The sequence below is a fragment of the Giraffa tippelskirchi genome, chromosome 8 (assembly GCF_054371585.1).
Source record: "Giraffa tippelskirchi isolate mGirTip1 chromosome 8, T2T-mGirTip1v1.2.pri, whole genome shotgun sequence".
Classification (NCBI taxonomy): domain Eukaryota; kingdom Metazoa; phylum Chordata; class Mammalia; order Artiodactyla; family Giraffidae; genus Giraffa; species Giraffa tippelskirchi.
The window spans coordinates 79,643,443-79,659,764 of NC_137282.1; positions in this window are offsets into that span (position 1 = coordinate 79,643,443).

A 16,322-nucleotide genomic window follows, 5' to 3' on the forward strand; every position below is an offset into this window, starting at 1 on the left:
ATGTTACCAGAGCTGATCCTCAGACACTTTCGTAAGGTTCTCAGTTGCCTGAGGAAGCCTCGTGGCCAAAAGGAGCAAAATATCCCTTTATTCATCAGAGCTGAATAATTCAGTCTCATTTCACTAGCAAAAATTTTGTTCAGACCATATATCAACCCAGTTTATTCCAATTTAAGCCAAATCTAACAAAACCCAGGCACCTATGTTTCCCTAGCTCTCTTGCCCAGACCCCCTGGGTCCTGCCTAGGAAAAGCACCTGTGTACCTTAAGACTCCATGTCTTAAGTGAAAACCAGCTTGAATAAAAATTTCAGGATTATCACCCAAACAATAAGATCTGAGTATCAAGAGAGCTCACTACAACACCCAAGGAAAACCAAGAAGTCTGTGAGGCTCAATGGGCCCATGCTTGTACTGAGCACTGGTTCCAGGTAGAATCTAGGTGTCTCTGCCAAGTGTCTCTGATATCCTGCCTACTACACCAAGCATGTGTCGATGAAAAATTATTCAGTTGATCTAAGAAAGAAATGAACATTTTTTATTCAAGCCAAATGTGAGGATTGCAACCCAGAAAGAGCATTTCAGAAAGCTCTAAGAATTCTTCCACCTGTTAGAAGTCAAGGCACAGTTATACACATTTTCTGAGACAGAGGCTGTACATGAAATAATATATTATTGACAGTTTACATAATCCAGATCTAAGAACCATGCGACCTCTATCGAAAAAGAATGTTATCTTTAAGGAATTGTCTTATTAATGGTGAAAGTATATTGTTCTTTATGAGTGAGTGGTATTTCTGCTGATGGGGGAGATTTGGTCAATGCATAATGCATATACACAATGCACAGTGGTGGGGAGAGGAGATCAAAGTATGGAGAAAATTTTTATAGTTAAATTTTTCTTGTCTCATCATAAAATAGTTTTATTTCATATTTGACTTGGAAGGGAGATGGGATGGGGGGAGTTTGGGGGAGTAAGAGGCATGGTTACTGTGGAATTGAGGGTGAAATGATTGAGGAATGGTGCCATCCCAGGGAGGTATAGATAATTGCATTTAATTAACAATGGCCTGTGGGAAGTGCCATTTATGTGTTGACTTTGAGAATATGAAGTCATGTGCTCTCTATAGGCTGTTGTTGTTTAGTCGCTAAGTCTTGTCTGACTCTTTGCGATCTCCACGGACTGTAGCCAGCCAGGCTCCACTGTCCATGGGATTTCCCAGGCAAGAGTACTGGAGTGAGTTGCCATTTCCTTCTCCAGGGGATCTTCCTGACCCAGGGATTGAATCTGAGTCTCCTGATTGCAGGAAGATTCTTTACAACTGAACCACCTGGGAAGCCCTCTATAGGCTCTTAAAGACATTCAATTTGGAAGAGACCTAGGTAAACCAGTTTCTTCAAGATATGACCTCTTGGAGTTTTCACTATCTCAGAGTCCATTATTCATTTCCAGTGAGGCCAGAACTTCTTTTATCAAAGGGGACTCTCCTCTGGCTACTAGTGTAAGGAATTTTACGCAGGGAAAGCCTGATCTATGAATATGCGCAGCTATTTTACCTCTAGGCTGCAGAGGGCAATCTCGCTCTTCTTATGCAGATTGACATTCATTTGACGAAGTTGAGTAAAATCAGCTAAAAAATGCAGACTGACATATATTTGACAAGGTTGAGATAAAATCAGCTAAAATAACCTTAGCTAGTTGCCCCTTTTCTACAAAGACAGAAGTAAATTCTTTCACAAAGTCCAGTCAGGGCTTTGAAACCCTCTCCTGATAAACTGTGAGGCAGAGAATACCTGCTTCCTGGACTAGTTGATTCACAAGAGGAAAGGGACAGGGCTCATGGGACACAACTGGTTCTTTCTCCTAATTTAACAGATAACTATCCTCTTAGCTGGGGAGTGGGGAGTGAAATGAGCTGAAAAGAGGGATAAGGAGACTGAGTCTAAATAGAAGTAGGGAATTAATGGGCTTCCCTGGTGGCTCAGATGGTAAAGAATCCACCTGTAATGCAGGTAGACCCAGGTTCAATCCCTGGGTCAGGAAGATCCCCTGGAGAAGGGAATAGCAACCCACTCCAATATTCTTGCCTGGAAAATCCCATGGACAGAGGAACCTAGTGGGCTACAGTACATGGGGTTGCAAAGAGACATGATTTAGCAACTAAACTGCCACCAGGGAATTAACATCACCTTCTAGCAACTGTTTAGATCCTTTTGTTGTTCAGTTGGTGGTGTCTGACTCTACAGCCCCATGGACTGCAGCATGCCAGGCTTCCCTGTCCTTCACTACCTCCCAGAATTTGCTCAAACTCCATTGAGCCGATGGTGCCATCCAACCATCTCATCCTCTGTTACCCTCTTCGTCTCCTGCCCTCAATCTTTCCCAGCATTGGATTCTTATTCCTATTCAAAGATTCTTTGGCTAGTGAGAATGCCCATGTAGGTGAGTGGGAATACTCTCATATACATTTTGGCTGCAATGGTTAAAGCTTTAGCCCAGGTCTTTTCTCTGAAATATAAGTGGGACTCTGAAATTTTTTCTGTAGCCACTATTTTCAAAAAGCATCTACCATTTGGAACCTCAATTGACTGCATAAAGTGAGGCCAAGGTCTTGGTTTATTTGATCAAAAATGAATACATTCAATATATTCAATATACCAACAAGTCTCAGCACCTGCTCATCCACTAACAGAAGAAACAGCACTTGTTGATTAAATCCCCGCCTCCTTATCCCCAGTGAAAATCCTGCTCCTTGTGCTCTAGTTCCAAGGAAGGTTGGTGGAGGGTTTTGCCTCAGGGAGAAAACATGCCTAATTGCCCAGATGTAGGAACAGAACTGAGAAATATTGGATTACCAAAGAGTATAGCAAATGTCTGTGCCCACTGTTATATCATCCTACTGGCAGAAATCTAGGGAACTGAGATTTAAGGCATCACTTAATGCATTTGATTTGCTTGTGATGTGACCATCCACTTTCACAGTCCATACTCAGCACATCCTGGGCTGACAGTCAGAGGACTTGCAGACTCCACGGCTCTCTAGATTTTTCTGATGCACATTAAGTTTGGGAAAGACTATCTTCAAAAGCTTAGCTAGTAGGAAAATTTGATGGAATATTTTTCCTTGAAGGAGAATGACTTTATATTTCAAAAAATAAAAGCCAATTAGAGACTAAAAGCCCTGTTGGAGGGGAGACAAGCCCTATTACCAGTTCTGCTATCAAAGACAATGATTTAGAAGCTTAGCTGAGAAGCTGTGCCCTGATTGTGATGACTGGTTTAGAAAAATGTTGGCTAATGACTCCTAGGAAATGTTAGACATTTGAAATTCAAATGCATGGGTGAAAGTAAAAGATGTTCACTTCAGAATTTGTGGGCTACAATGTAAGTAACAGACATTACTTTAAATCAACAGACGAGAATACATAATGCAAGGTAAATGGTACCCTGATATATTAATTCATAAACTTTAAATATTTAAACTTTATTTCTTCAAAGTGTCTGTATTTCCCATATAAAGCAGCAGTTCTCAAGCTTTGATTATGGGAGAATTCACTTAAGATTGTTAAACCGTACAGGTCTTCCTTGACTTATGATGGGCTACTCTCCCCATGTACCCACTGAAAGTTGAAAATATCATAAAGTGGAAAATTTATTTCATACACCTAACCTGTAAAAATTATAACTTCACCTAGGTATAAGTAACCTTAAAAGTATTTAGAACACTTACATTAGCCTACATGTGGGCAAAACCATCTAACACACAGCCTATTTTATAAATACAGTGTTGAATATCTCATGTAACTTACTGAATACTGAAAGTGAAAAACAGAATGGTTGTAAGTGTATCCATTGTTTGCCCTTGAGATTACATGGCTGACTGGGAGCTGTGGCTGCCGCTCATAAGAGAGTGCTGCTGAATTCTGCTGGCCCAGGAAAAGATCAAAATTCAAAATCCAAAGTACTGTTTCTACTGAATGTGTAATTATTTCACACCATTATAACCATCATATATTCCAGGTGATATTCTCCAGTTATATCAATCCGTTAAGTCAGGAATCAGTCTAAGATTTTAACAACGACCCTAGATGATTTTGAAATGTGTTAGACCAGCTAGTTAACCTTTGCGAAACAAACACAAATTCACTGACCCCTCTGCCCAACTATTCTTCCTTCCCTCAAAAATCCTCTTTAAGATAGCTTATTCAACCAACCTTTCCATTTAACTGTACCAGGCTTCCCTGGTGGTTCAGTGGTAAAGAATCCACCTGCCAATTCAGGAGCCTTAGGAGACACAGGTTTGATCCTTGGGTCAGGAAGATCCCTTGGAGGAAGAAAAGGCAACCCACTCCAGTATTCTTGCCAGGATAATCCCATGGACAGAGGAGCCTGGCAGGTTACAGTCCTTGTCAGACATGACTGAAGTGACTGAACACACATACATGACTCATTTAATAGAGTCCTTTTCCAGAGCCATGAACACAGTAACTTCTTTCACTTTCCAGAATTAATTTTTTAAAAATAACTACTTACCATAAGAAACAATTGTGATGGCATATTAACAGAGGGTGGTTCGCTGGCAACAAAGGGCAGATGAGAGCAGTTGAGCTGCGCAGAGCAAGCCAGTGGAGTCTCTCTTTACCTGGGATGGGGAGGCAGCCTTGAGTTGACACCTGACCCCAACTAACCAGGCCTCTCAGGTGTGGGACATTGGGAAAAACTATCCTCTCCTCCTTTCCTCAAGGGCCTAAAATCCCTCCAAAAAGCAGTTTTTCCTTTGGGTTTAAATAGAGCCTTTTCGGCTTATCGTTGTTACCTGCAAGGTATCCCACTTCAAGACCCTGCAAGTACCACTTCCTCTGCAGAAATGAGGACCCAGGATGGGACCCAGCCCGTAAGAGGCAGGCACACACTGAGACTCCCCAGCCTTGAGCTTTTCTGTGGTGGGTTTAACAGTGTGTTGGATGCAGGTGGTGCCTATGACACAGAGCAGGGTTGATGAGTAAGGATAAGGAAAGGTGAAGTGAGGACCCTTCTAGAGACCATCTTCAAGACAGGAGAAAACTCATTCTAAATATGCTCTGGCTGAATTAGAAAGACCACAGAAACCCACACATCAGCATTTGGGTAAAGCTTCTCTCCCTCCCTCCCTTCCTTTCTTTCTTCTTTCCTGAATAATTTAGTTGAAATACCTCTAGAACTGTGCAAAATAGGCACCTATTGTGGGAGGAGGGGCAGGACCAGAGCACGGCATCGGAGCTTAAACGGACAGAGGAGGCACCGTGTGTTTGAGGGAATGACAGAGACAGAGGCCTTGCACCCCTGGTGGTCCAAGCAGGGTGAAGAGGGCACCCATGTAGGGGTGGTGGTGGTGGCCCCAAACTGGAAGTCAGAGCACAGGTTAGGTGAGGAAGGGGACAGCGGGAGGTAGGGGGAGGTGGTGATGAGAGATGAGAGGTGAGCCAACAAGTACACTTATAAAGGATAGTGGGAGTCAAGGAGTTACAAATATGGAGAGAAAACTCAGATCAGTGATACTAGTTTGGAATTGAAGATATCATTGTGGACCCATGATCTCCAGTATATATAGATAGGTATAAAAATTAACAGAAATATGAACGTTTGTGTTTATATACCCACACTCAGACACCACCTCAAACAAGTGATCAAAAAAAAAGTTTTTGGCTGCAGTGCATGTTTTATGGGATCTTAGCCTGAATCTTCCCAACCCAGGGATCAAGCCCAAGTCTCCCACATTGGCAGGCAGTTTCTTTGCTGCTGAGTTAACAGGAAAGCCCTCTTAGCCCCTGACCATGGTTCAAAGCCCTAGCCTCAGCAGTGAAAGCTTGGCATCCTAACACTGAACAATCAGGGAATTCCCAAGTGTTCAAAATGAACATTACTAGGGGCTTCCCTAGTGGTTCAGTGGTAAAGAATCTGCCTGCCAATGCAGGAAACATGGGCTCAATCCCTGGTCCGGGAAGATCCCACATGCCACGGAGCAACAAGCCTGTGTGCCACAACTATTGATCCTGTGTTCTAGAGCCTGTGCTCTGCAAGAAGAGAAGCCACTGCATTGAGAAGCCCATTCACCGCAACTAGAGCAGCTCCTGCTCTGTGAAGCTAGAGAAAAGCCCAAGCAGCAATGAAAACCCAGCACAGCCAATAAATAGATAAATAAAATTACTTTTAAAAAGTTTAACATTACTAGCAATGGGGCAATTCAAATCAAGTGTCCCTGATAGGATTCAATAAGAAGACCATGTCACTTCTGTGATATTCCTGCCAAAAATCATAACCTGAATCTAATTATGAAAAAGTATCAGACAAATCCTGATTCAGAGACATTCTGCAAAACAACTGGCCTATAATCATCAAATGTGTCAAGGCTATAAAAGTCAAAGAAACACCGAGAACGTACTCAAGACAGAAGGAAAATACGATGACCAGATGCAGTGTGTGATTCTAGATTTGATCCTTTCTCTATAAGGAAGTTACTGGAACAATTGGTAAAACCTGAATGGTATCTGTGTGTTGGACGCTGGATGGCTATCAGTCTTGAATTCCTGATTTTGAAGTTGTTTTGTGGTTATGTAGGAGGAGGTCCTTGTTTATGGGAAAAATACTGAAATATTCAGGAGTGACGGGGTAGCTTTTGAAGCTTTTGAACTGTGGTGTTGGAGAAGACTCTTGAGAGTCTCCTGGACTGCAAGGAGATCAAACCAGTCAATCCTAAAGGAAATCAGTCCTAAATATTCATGGGAAAGACTGATGCTGAAGCTGAAGCTCCAATACTTTGGCCACCTGATGTGAAGAACTGACCCACTGGAAAAAGACCCTGATGCTGGAAAAGATTGAAGGCAGGAGGAGAAGAGGATGACAGAGCATGAAATGGTTGGGTGGCATCACCGACTTGATGGACTTGAATTTGGGCAAGCTCTGGGAGTTGGTGATGGACAGGTAAACCTGATGTGCTGCAGTCCATGGGGTCACAAACAGTTGGACACGACTGAGCAACTGAACTGACATGATGGGGTGGCAGGTCAGCAACCTACTCTCACATGGGTTCAGGAAGAAAAGTTCTTTGCATTATTATTGGAACTTTTCTGTAAGTTTGAAGCTATTTCCCCCAATAAACTATTAAAATATATATTTATTTCTTTAAAATTCCTTTGGGGATTTAAGAAGTTCCTCTTTTTTTCTCATTGAGGTACAATTTACATGCTGAAAATCCAGCCTTTTGGGTTGTATAATTCAATGAGTTTTGACAAATATGTACAGTCATGTAACCACTACAAACATTCATAAAACTTAACCATGGATGCCTCAATTTTAAAACTGTTACGGAATGAGTTGACCTTTTAGAAATGCTCTCATTTGTGTTACAGGTATAAATATTAAACATTTTATTACACTTCCCTTTCAAATATTCAAGCACATAATTACATATAATACTAAAATATGTTTGACTTCTCTAAAAAAGGTTAAAAATCATATGCTAAAACAAGCGAAGGGTCCTGGCACGGGCTCTGCCCTTCACTGAAAAGAATGTTTGCATTTCCTGTTCTTTTCCCCATTAAGGCTGAATTAGTGCAGCGTGGGCGGAGGGCTGCGCCTGCGCGCCAGGAAAAGCCTCATTAGCAGCAGGCAGAAGCCCCACCCACCTGCCCCAGCATCTCCCCAGCTGTCAGAGGCATCTTCTTGGAGATGTCATGCCTCCCACAGCTAAAAAATACACCGACATGCTGTGGGCTGCAGGCACTTAACTTCCCTTGTCCTCTGGTCCGCTAATGGGCTGTGAAGTGCGGGCTGACACTTGCTCAGACACCGCAGAGACCCGCTCTCAAGGTGGTTTGGAGGAAAGGAGTCAGAAGTGGATGACTGAGCACAAGCTTCATAGGTTCCTTCCTTAATTCATTCTCTGGCTTTCCCCTCCTCTTAGAAAGACCCAAAAATTCAACTCGTCACAGCTCAGCGGTACAGAGGAAGGGAGATTGTTTTCTCTGTAATTGGAACTTTCTCCTGAGCCCTCTCCTATGGGATCCTAAGCAAAAATTAATTACATCTCCAGGTCTGTCTAAAGTGTATTCCCTTTAGGTGGGGTTCAGTTTCTGTTAGTTAGAAATGCTCATTTCCTCCTATAGCTTCTCTGTCTTTTTTAAAAATTAAGATTGTGTCTGACTTTGAAGAGTATAGCTTACTTGATGTTGTGGCTTTGCAAGGAAGTTGGGGTGCCCAGGGAGCTCTAGAGACCTTGTGCTGCCCAATAAATCTCCTGGTTTCTAAATACTGTTTCTTTTCTGCCGGTAGCTAGGCACCTTGCTGACCCCACATACCAGTCTGCGTTCCATAGGCATTACACCCAGAGGTGCTGTCTGGGTAGTCCTCTTTCATCTCAGCTCCTGCAGGCACCATGACCAACTTGAAGATGGGCTGAGATACTCATTTTCCTCCAGCTTCTTTTTGTTCTGCAGGATTTTCTGCAAGACTCCCTTGTCCCTATTAAGACTACTGCTTTGGCAATTTCCTCAAGGCATACAGGCAGGTATATCCACATCCTGGGTAGCCTGCCTCTAGTGGACGGAACAGTGGACCTGGGGTGCTGGAGAAGTTGCTGAACCTCTCTCTCCCTAAGATTCTTTCATCCATAAATTGAAAATAAACGTTGCTAGCCTTAATCGAACACCTGCTATATTTAGCATTTTCTTCCTTCTTTGTCGGAGAAGGCAATGGCACCCCACTCCAGTACTCGTGCCTGGAAAATCTTCTCAAATTCTATGTGAAAAATGACTAGTTTATTCTTTAATTTCCATTTGGCACAGAACAATGTTTTTACAAAATACAATAAATGTGGATTAATAGAAAATTACATAGGAAAAAACTGTAAAACTTGTACACAATGTCCATTAAAAGTATGGCTAATACAATCGCTATTCTACCAATACCTTGTTATTACACAATTGTTAACTTCACAAAAAGTTGTGGATAAAATAGTGACTCCCCATATTAAGAGCCTTTATGCACACTTTGAATAAATGCTGTGTGTATCAGTATTTAGAGTTTGTAATGTGTCAAGTGAGCTTTTTTTTGCTTTATAAACTCATCAGTCTAAGTATCTCTATTTAAATATACTTTCATATTGATCTAGTTGCAGACTAGGAGCAAGCAATTTGTGGATGGCATTGGTCTGTAAAATACAATTTAATTATTATTTTTAAATTGAAGTATAATTGATTTACAATGTTGTATTAGTTTCAAGTGTACAGCACAGTGATTCAGTTTTATATATATCTATGTGTTCATTTTCAGATTCTTTTCCCTTACAGGGTTATTATTGAATATAGTTGAATATATTAAAATATTGAATATAGTTGAATATTGAATTTAGTTCCCTGTGCTATACATTAGGTCCTTGTTGGTTATCTATTTTGTATATAGTAGTGTGTATATGTTAATTCCAAACTTCTAATTTATCCCTTTTCCCTTTGGTAACCATAATTGTGTTTTCCATATCTGTGGGTATATTTCTGTTTTGTAAATAAGTTCATTTGTACATTCTTTTAGTTTAGATTACACTTTTAAGTGATATATGATATTTGTCTGGCTTACATCAATTAGTATGATCTCTAGGTCCACCCATATTGCTGCAAATGACATTATTTCATTTTTTACAGCTGAGTAATATTCCATTGTATATATTAATATACACCACACTTTCTTTGTCCACTCACTTGTCAGTGGACATTTAGGGTGCTTTCATGTCTTGTCTATTGTAAATAGTGCTGCTGTGAGCATTGGGGCACATGTATCTTTTCGGATTATAGTCTTGCCTGGGTATATGCCCAGAACTGGGATGGCAGGATCATAGAGTACCTCTATTTTTAGTTGAATAAAACTGTTAACTGTTCTCCATCGTGACTACACCAGTTTACCTTCCCACCAACAGTGTAGGAGAGCATGCATGCTCAGTTGCATCTGACTCTTTGCGACCGCATGGACTGTAGCCTTCCAGGCTCCATTGTCTGTGAAATTCTCCAGGCAAGAATACTGGAGTGGGTTGCCATTTCCTACTCCAGGAGATTGTCCCAACCCAAGGATTGAACCTGGGTCTTCTGAATCTCCTGCATTGGCAGGCGGATTCTTTACCACTGCACTACCTGGGAAGCCCACAGTGTAGGAGGGTTCCCATAAAATGCACTTTGAATAGCACATTTTCGAATATTTTTATGTGGATTAGCTAATTTAACCCTCACAATAAGTCTGTGAGGACAATATTATTATTATACAGCTCGTAAAGGCACATAATAAGTGTCAGAGTTTGGGGACTCAGGTTTTGAGACACTAAGACCCTTGTTCATACCATGTTGTAAAGGGATGAAGGTATGTGACAGGTAGATTTTTCTTCCCTAGGTCATGGAGACCCCAGGTGGAGTGAACTAATGATGAGAAGGCTGTGGAAACTAGCCCATGAGATGAGGTTGTTAAGGGCATGATATGGAATAGAGTGAGCTGGAGTAGTCTGTGCTCTCCAGGACTAATGAAAGGTATAAGCCAAATCAGAGAGCCCGTGGTGGGGTCCCAGCCCCTGTCCCGGGGGTATAGGGAGGCCCAAGACTGGAAAGGCCCCTGTGGTTCAGTGTTCATATCCTGCAATGGGAAGATAAGGAGTAAAGCATATAAAGGATTGCTATTTGTTCTGTGAAGCAAACAGCTGGCATGGACAGTTGATTGGATCAATAGAGGACAGAACAATCAGGCTAATTAACCAAATGCTGTTGAAAGAGATGCTTGACCCAGCTCTCCATCCTGCTGCATTTGTCATTTGGTAGGGAGGCTTGGCTCTTAATAAGTCTTTATTTCTAGAAACTTCCCCCTTTCAAAGTCAAGTGTTTTAAGGGAAAGAAAATAAAACATTTCAAATACTTTATATTATTCTTGCAATTTAAATAAGATTTTAAAGGTTTGGGGAACATCTTCCCCATGATAAAGCAGACAAAGAGGTAAAGGGTGTATTTCCTGAACTGTCTTATCAAAAGGAGTCTGGGTTAGAGACAGGTGATGTTATTCAAACTGTTCTTACTAAATGCAGGGAAGTATAATAAAGAGAAACCAAGAGAGGGTATGGTGTATATGTGTGTGTTTCCCTACTCGGGGTGGCAACTCTCTGACTTCCTTACCAATAAACTCTGATCCAGCCTGACTGCACAGAGGTAGAGATAACTGCAGGTCTGCAGGAAGTAAAGGGGCTCTCTCCTTTACAGTAGACTCTCAACTTATTAGGTCTAGACTTGTGTTGGATGAGGTTTGGGAATTGGGGTACAGGTATCCATCTTAAGTACTGCACCTACAATTTCTCCTGCTGTGTTCCCTAGACAGGCCTTTGTCTAAGACCTAGTATCAGGCTCAGGCCTGGAGTTCCATTTGACAACACCCCGTCCCCATGCCAAACTACAGAGAAAAAGGCCACACCAGTTTAGCCTAGAATACCATATGCTCACTTGCTTAAAACTCTTAAATGACCCTTGTGTGCTTGTGCTCAGTCGCTAAGTCATATCTGACCCTTTGCAACCCCATGGACTCTGTAGCCCACCAGGTTCCTCTGTCCATGGGATTTCCCAGGCAAGAATACTGGAGTGGGTTGCCACTCCCTTCTTCAGGAAAAAAAGTGAAAGTCACTCAGTTGTGTCCAGCTCTTTGCAACCCCATGGACTATATACAGTCCATGGAATTCTCCAGGCCAGAATACTGGAATGGGTAGCCATTCCCTTACTCCAGGGGATCTTCCCAACCCAGGGATAGAACCCAGGTTTCCAGCATTACAGGTGGATTGTTTACCAGCTGAACCACCAGGGAACCCTTCTTCAGGGGATCTTCCCAACCCAAGGGTCGAACCTGGGCCTCCTGCATTGGCAGGCAGATTCTTACCACTGAGCAACCTTAGGCTAAAGTAAAGGGGTGACAGAGCCCATTTTATCTCATCCTTTACAGGATGAATAGAATAATGGCCCAACACAGCTGTCCATATTCCCAGAGTGACATGTGACTGTGTTAGGTTAGATGGCAAAGGGATATTAAGACTTCAGGGAAAATTAAGTTGCTCATCAGCTGACCCAAAGCCAGGGAGAGCATGATTGGTTATCCAGGTGAGTATAATATAATCACAGGGTCATTACAAGCTGAAGAAGAGAAAAGAAGAGAGAGGGATGCAATGTGAGAAGAACTTGGCCAATTGGTGCTGCCTTTGGAGTTGGGAAAAGGAACCGTGAGCCCACACGTGCAGCCAGCTTCTAGACACCAGGAGAGACAAGGACATCAGTTATTTGCTAGAGCTTCCAGAAAAAACAGCTCAGCCAACACCTTGGTTTTAACAGAGTGAGACCTAAAGAACTGTATGGTAATACGTTTTTGTTGGCTTAAGCCACTGCATTTGTGGTAGTTTGTTAGAGGATTTAAGCTCAGCTTCCAAAAAGGAAAGATAGCAGTAGCTTTCCTTATTTTTCTTTCTCTTCTGTTGTCCTTCTACCATCAGTTTCACCTCTCTCAATGAACGGTTAAATGAGAGAAATATCCTAGAGCAGGTTGGCAGGTTCTTCCTAGTACCAGGTGGGAGATTTATTATGAAAATTATTACTAAATGTAAAGGAATTCATTCCAGATTTCCTGTGAGACCCAGCAGATCCTGTAGATCTGTGTATGCAGGTATGTGTATGCGTGTGTGCTCAGTCGTGTCTGACTCTTTGCAACCCCATGAACTGTAACCTCCTAGACTCTTCTGTACATGGGATTTCCCAGGTAAGAATACTGGAGTGGGTTTCCATTTCCTCCTCCAGGGGATCTCTCTGATCCAGGGATCAAACAAGGTTTGACTTCATCTCCTACATCTCCTGCATTGGCAAGGCAGATGCTTTACTGCTAAAGAATCCCAGGTAAAGGCTTTGTGTGTATGTATGTTAGTTGCTCAGTCGTATCTGACTCTTTGCGAGCCCATGGACTATAGCCCACAAGGCTCCTCTGTCCTTGGGGATTCTCCAGGCAAGAATACTGGAGTGGGTTGCCATGCCCACCTCCAGGGGAGCTTCCTGACTCAGGGATCGAACTTGGGTCTCCCACATTGCAGGCAGATTCTTTACTGTCTGAGCCACAAAGAGAACCCTAGGTAAAGGGTAGCTCTATCCCTTTAAATGTCTCAATACTTGCTCTATTGCTCTCTGGCATTATAAATCCTGGATGTGGGTCCTGGTTTGAAATGCCTCATATCAACAGACCATGGTGAGCACTGCTGCAGGGAGCAGCCCAGCTGAAAATGGTGAAACCAAAAAGAACAGGTTTGGGAAGAACACTTTACTGGCAGAAAGGTTTTCAGTATTGTGGCAGACCGGGAGGTATCAGTGGCAGATGCTTTCAATTACCTACTACTGATGCCCCGGCAGAGATTGCCTCTACCAAGACAAATGGAGGTCAGAGTTCTACCATGAGCCTTCTTTTCTGCCCCCAGTTGGCCCCTTAGGGCCTTGTTCTATTAAAGGGCTATGTGACCACAACCTTTCTATAGTGAATCTCCTTTTTTTTCCAAAAGAAATCTAGAAACATATAAATCTCCTTCCCAGAGACCTGAGAGAAGAGCTGTTTGTAGTACCCAGGAAGCAAATGCTGATTGTCTGCAATTAAAGTGATGACAGTGATGGTTTTATGTAATTAACTGAGAGTCATGTTCTTAGTCACGGTTGTCATGTGCTTCTCTGTTCATATGAGATCTGTTTCAATAGCAACCTAGATGGAGTGATTAGCTGTTCATCTGCTCACTTACTCAACAAACATGAGCATCACTACATGCCTGGCAAACTTTTATGTGCTGGGGACATGGGAGAGAACAAAGACTCTTGCACTCATAGCTTCTACATCCTAGTTGGGGGATGGATAATTAACAAAAATAGGACAAGTGCTGTGAGAAAAATAAAGCAGAGAAGGGGTGGAGCACTCCTAGAGGTAAGAATAGTGAGGGACAATGTAAGACTTGAACAAAGAGGACACATTCAGAGGACACAAGGGAGGAAATTATGTAGATATCTGGGGGAGGAGCCCTCCAGGCAGGAGGGACAGCAAGTTCATCACCATCATTGATTATCAATCAGACAATTATTAATATTCCTCCCTGTCCTGCTCTCTGTCTATCAGGGTCAACCTGGGCCAGTCTCTGTTCCTTAGTTTCCAAAATTTTACATTCACCTGCTCCCCAATGTCTGAAACATTAGATTGAACCATATGAAATGCCAGTGAAATGCCGTATGAAATGGTAACCAATATGCAACAATTTTTGACCCACAGAAATGGAAGCTTCACATGGTTCCACCTAATACATCTGACAAGGTCCCAGCCTGTAATGAAAAGTAAGTTTAAAATGCAAGCACCTTAGGAGATGCTGAGAGGAGGCATTTGATGTATGTTAACTCTCTTCTCTTACCCTTTTCTCTCTGAGAGAGAGTCTGGTGACTTGACTTCTTCCACACAAATGTGTAGGGAGCTGAGCCTTTTCTATAAGCTTGCATGAATGGTGGTCACCCTAACTTTTTCAAGCAGAGATTTTCCTCCATTCCCCCTAAAATTTATGATGGAGGCCCACCTATTCCCTGGGTGGTTGGTCACAGGGAGCTACTATTCATTCCTACCCAGGGGGACCATGGTCTTACACAGTTGGTCAACCATCATCTCAATACAATTGGCTATGAGAGTTGAACACAACCACAGACAGGCAACCTTACTTGTAGTCACACAGCTGCTTGTCTCATGTATAAATTTTTCTCCCTGTGGCTCCAACCAGCTGGGGCTGCAGCAAAAAGACAGTGCACAGGAGCTGTTGGAGAGCTGCTAGTGGATGCTATACTTCCTCAAGGCTTTAGGTCTGCCCTGAGGGCCCTTCGGGACCCTTATATTAATATATTCACAGTGTACAGAGGCTGACCTCTTCAGGGAGGGCTTCATGTTTAGACTTTTGTTGTTTACCTCACACGCTGCTGTGTGTGTGTCCATGTTCTTATTCAGTCACTCAGTCGTGTCCAACTCTTTGTGACCCCATGGACTGCAGAGCGCCAGGCTTCCTTGTCCTTCACCATCTCCCCAAGCTTGCTCAAGCTCATGTCCATTGAGTCAGTGATGCCATTCAACCATCTTGTCCTCTGTCCTCCCTTTGTCCTCCTACTTTCAATCTTTCCCAGAATCAGCGTCTTTTCTAATGCGTTTTCTCTTTGCATCAGGTGTCCAAAGTGTTGGAGCTTCAGCATCAGTCCTTCTAATGAATATTCAGGATTGATTTCCTTTAGGATTGACTGGTGGGATCTCCTTGCTTTCCAAGGGGCTCTCAAGAGTCTTTTCCAACATCACAGTCCAAAAGCATCAATTCTTTGGCATTCAGCCTTCTTTATGGTCCAATTGTCAAATCCATACATGACTACTGGAAAAACCATAGCTTTGACTATACAGACCTTTGTCAGCAAAGTAATGTCTCTGCTTTTTAATAAGCTGTCGATGTTTGTCATAGCTTTTCTTCCAAGGAGCAAGCATCTTTTAATTTCATGGTTGCAGTCACCATCTGCAGTGTGTGTGTGTATATATATATATATATATATATATATATACACACCTATTTATATAAACATTCAAAACTTACAGTTTTTATAACTTTGCTCTTACATTCCTTCATTTAAAAAAAATACATCAGAAACCTTGAAAAAAAGAAGTTGCTTAGCCTTTTTTAAGACCTTTGTGGAACCCTAGGTTAATTTCACCAACAGGGTCAAAGAACTGAGAAAATAAAGGACTTCTCTGTGACTGTGGGACCATCTATATCAGCATTACCTGCAAATTCGAGTGCCTTCTCCTGCCTACTGAGTCAGGATCACTGGGACCTGGGCCAATGAGCCTGCATTTGGAAAAAGTTCCCCCATGTAACATATACAAACTCCAGTTTGAGAGCATAGGGTTGGAGGTGTTGAATGGGTCCTTAAACATTGGATTTCCCAAAGAAAGGAAGAGGGCTGAGGATAGAAGGAAGCCAAAGACCCTGATGAATCTTGGGGAGAAATGAAGAGTGAAAAAGGGATGTTATGTGGATGGCATGACTCTCAAGGAGGTGGTTTCTCCTGTGTGTGGCTGAATGACAATGGATACATCATGGGCCCTCCAGCTTTTCCAGGCCCTTTCCCGGACATCATTATCTTACTGGGATAATGTAAGAGCAACTCCACAGTTGCTCTGGGAGGGTCTAAGGTAGATCCAGTAATATCAGGACCACTTTACCAAAGAGGAAAGGAGTAATGAACGAGTTC